The following is a 4,077-nucleotide window of genomic DNA, read 5'->3' on the forward strand; positions in this document are numbered from 1 at the left end:
TGTGTGTGTGTGTGTGTGTGTGTGTGTGTGTGTGTGTGTGTGTGTGTGTGTGTGTGTGTGTGTGTGTGTCACTTTAACACTGTGTCACAGGTATTAGGAACGTCGGCTTTTATTTTCTCTGTTTCGTCCCAGAAGCTGAGAGACGATCAGCCTGAAGCTCAGAACCACAGATCCTCTGGACTGAAGGCTTCCTGATGGACAGACACTGGAACCGGTCCCAAACTGGAACCGGTCCCAAACTGGAACCGGTTCCAACTGGTTAACTCCATCAGGTCAGACCGCCAGCCGGGTCCGGTCACAGCATCAGACTCACTCTGTTCTGCTCAGCTGCAGCATCTCTTTCCTCCATGATTCATATCTGATGCTGCCAGCTGAGGGTTGCCGTGCCGACGGAGCCGTTCATCCAGACCTGAATTCACCATCACACCGTCTGCAGGTCTGAGCTGAGTGATGATCCGTTTATTCAGTCCTTTGGTTTGAAGCATCTGGTGACAGAAACATCAGATTAGATCAACATTGTTAATTCAATGAGCCAATAAACTATTTTTCACGTCATCAGACTGAAAATGAAAAGTTAAAATGTGGCAGAATTTGTCTGTCTTTGGGACATGCAGGAGTTTCAGCTGGCAGATTTTTCTCCGGCCCAGGCGGGGGGTTAAAGGTCACCAGAGATGTTTACGGGAACGTCCCATGGAGAGCTTCCAGAACCTTCCGGGCTCCACTGAACTCATTAACTGCTGCAGCTCCGTCCAACTCGCCTGAGAACTCGGAGGATTCTGGGTTTCAGTAGGAGAGACGAGGGAAACACGGCAGAGAGTCAGATGGGGAAACACTGGAGGCAGAGAAACTCGCTGCAAACGGAACTCAGTTTAATTCAAAATAGGTTTTTTTTCCAGAAAACTCGAAAGCTTTATAGGTTTTATGGGTTGAAAGCTAAAAAAATGACATCTTTAAATATTTAATGATCTGATTGATAAGTGATGGTTCAGCACCATGGACAGCAGCCACTCCAGTCCAGACTGGACCAGATGTTCATAAACCAGTGAACCCAGTTCAACAGATACTGAGATCCAGTTCATTAAGGAAACATGTTGCTGTTAGCGGTTAGCAGTTAGCTATCCGTCTATCAGCTTCCTTCACCTGATCACCACACTGCCACGCTCAGGCAGCCATCTTTACTGAGGCAGCCATCTTTACTGCGGCGGCCATCTTTACTGAAGCGGCCATCTTTACTGAGGCGGCCATCTTTACTGCGGCGGCTATCTTTACTGCGGCGGCCATCTTTACTGAGGCGGCCATCTTTACTGCGGCGGCCATCTTTACTGAGGCGGCCATCTTTACTGCGGTGGCCATCTTTACTGTTGTAAACAGAGCGCTGCAGCGTGTTCTTCTTCCGTCGGTCTCTTAAACGCACCATGGTGTGAAATAGCAAGCTGATTTGTTCAGATTATCTGAATCTGAATTCTCTCTGTCGTTTTCCAGGAACAGCCTCCTCTCTCCTCTCTCTGCTTCTTCCTCCTGCTGCTCTAGAGTCGTGCATGACCTGCGTCGTTAACTCGTCTCTGTTCATCCTGGTCCAGGTTTCCTCCTGTTCATCCTGACACAAAACAGTCAAACCTGAAACTAAATGAACTGAGTTATACAGTTTAATCAGTCTGAGAGGCAACCGGGCCTCAGCTGACACAGATCCACCCGGGTCGTGTCTGTTTGGCCACAGACTGAACCTGAACGTCTCATCGGTCAGAACCTGAGAGCCCGGCTGCAGTCAGGATGCACATCAGCATAACGGATTCAGTCAGAACGACTGAGAAAAACGTCTGAACGTGGAGAAAGTCAAGACAGAAAAACTATCAGGAGGCTCATGATCCTCAGAGGATAAAAACCAGAACTGAGCTTAAAGTGATGTTGGGTCAGAACTTTCTCTGGACTAAAAAAACCTTTTCTCTAGTTTGTGGTAGAAAATATAAAATATGAATCTGATTTCATACCTGCAAAGTCCTCTGGTTCACCTGTTTGGAGGATCAAAGTTCATTTAATTTGTGTTTGGTGAGGTTTACTTTCACTTTCTTACAAGCTGAGTATAATTTATGATCAAAGCGGATGACGACCTCTGCTCCTATTGGACAGAAATGATGGGAGGGCGGGACAAAGAAGGAAACAAACATGGAAGATCTGCTGCTGCTTGAGGTTCTGGACATTTTATTATAACTGGAAAAGCATTTTGAAGTGAAGCAGCAGAACAGAGGAGAGAAGAATTTACTAAACATAAAACAATATCTGAAAAAATAAAAGCCTAAACATCAGAACGCTTCATTAGTCCAGCTGAGATCCGGCTAGTCTCGTTCTTAAATGATGATGATGATGATGATGATGGGCGCTGGATTCCTCTCCCTCATTACAGAAGGTCGGCCGTGGCCTCCAGAACCACGAGGAGACGGACAGGAAGTGGAGCAGAAAGAGCCGTGTCACATCCTGAAGCCTCGTCACGACCCCTGACCTCACCGTTTAATTAAGGCGGCTGTGAGTCAGGCTGCCGCTGCGCCCGTCCGCCTGGTTCGTTTATCTGCAGACACAAACAGAAACGTTCAGGAATCTCTGGGTTCAAACCGCATGTGAAAAACAACTAATGATTCAAGGTTTTATGACTCACTCAACTCAAAATCAGGAAAATGTAAAACTGGAGGAGAAATTTTATGAAAAATTCAAACTGAATCCATTTTTTCCTCCAAAGTGAGCGACTGACTTTCACTTCCTTCCTGCAAATCGGCCGTAAAATTCAACATGAGCTATCCTTCATTTACAGTAAAATATGAATGAATTAACATCAGAAAACCGCAGGATTTCTGAATCCTGACTCAGAGATCAACATGAAGGGCTGAGGAGAGTTTGTGGGGCGACAGAATCCGTCTGGACCGGAGCAGCTTCAGCTTCAGACGGGAATCTGAGCAGCAGAACCAGCAGCGGAGCCGAGAAAATGAAACGGGATGAAGTGAGGGATCACTGTTTTATTCATCGGCAGCCCAACGATCTGCAGGACAGGAAGGGAGGAATGAGACTTCCTGGTCTGAAGGAAATGATGTCACTGCTCAATCAGCTGAGTTTGAATATGCAGGAAGAGCATGATGTCATTTCCTGTAAACGTTTTAAAAGTCCTCCAGATCCTGACCTGGGATGGTTTCTCCACTGCCAATCGCTCCGCGTGAGGAATTGACTCTCAGCTCTTCTTTGTTTCCTTCGATAGAAACTCTTCATCCAGTTAGAATAATAAACTGAACCTGATTAAACAGAAATAATTTCATGTTTTCCTGACAGATAAACAAACTGGATTGAACTGAATCATAGTTTTAGACTTTATATTTTATACTTTTCAGAACAAGCAGTTTGTTTCTCATTCCGTTCGTAGCATCGATTTGCGACCTGACAATATTTCACCTGGAGAATCAGAAAACATGAAACATCCAGTAGTTTGTTGTCTTCAGGCCAAATGACAGCAAATAAGTTTAACTTCAGGGGAAATTCACATTTTTACTAAAAATAAACCAAAGCAGAATGATCCCAGATTCCCTTCCACTAAATATTTCATTTATTATCTGATTGTTGTTTTAATCTTGGTCTTAATCCAGACGCTGTCCAATCTGCTCCTGCAGCTTGTGAAACTCTGCAGAGCTGGAATGAAGACGAGCCGCAGCCTGATGAGAGGAATGCTTACAGAGAATAGATAACAGATGTGATGGTGAATTATTTATTTCTGTCACTGCAGAGAGGGAGAGCGGAGCGCCGTCAGCGGCAGCCCCAACTCTGTCACTCCTAATAAACCGAGGCAGCCTGGTGACTAATTAGCTATAATTTTACTCATTGGGGCTGGAAGGGATGTTTGAAGCTGCGGCCGAGTCGCAGCGCCGCTGCCAGGAGGAACGTCACAGCCAGGCTGCCATCGGCCTGCAGGAACCTCCGGCTGACCTCTGACCTCCATCAGCCTCATTGACGGTTCTGATCCAAACCCGGCAGGAGTCATGAGACCGGGCCGAAGGAACGGGTCTGCAGCATCAGCAGGTTTTAGTTCTGGTTCAGGTTCTG

The 4,077-nt window shown here is 46.2% G+C and overlaps 2 long non-coding RNA genes across 2 annotated transcripts in view; one reads left to right on the forward strand and one right to left on the reverse strand.

Moving 5' to 3' along the window:
* The window catches only part of LOC103129997 (uncharacterized), a 19,755-nt gene that overhangs the window by 4,857 nt on the left and 10,821 nt on the right, over nucleotides 1-4,077 (forward strand). The gene's annotated exons all lie outside the window — the stretch shown is intronic.
* Nucleotides 92-2,568, reverse strand: LOC103129998 (uncharacterized). The gene is made up of 3 exons (XR_475153.2): nucleotides 1,989-2,568; nucleotides 667-776; nucleotides 92-485 (listed from the first exon to the last, which is right to left on the reverse strand). It is a non-coding gene; the product is annotated as an uncharacterized LOC103129998 (long non-coding RNA).

This window comes from Poecilia formosa, unplaced genomic scaffold (assembly GCF_000485575.1).
Source record: "Poecilia formosa unplaced genomic scaffold, Poecilia_formosa-5.1.2 Scaffold597, whole genome shotgun sequence".
In the NCBI taxonomy this organism is placed as follows: Eukaryota; Metazoa; Chordata; class Actinopteri; order Cyprinodontiformes; family Poeciliidae; genus Poecilia; species Poecilia formosa.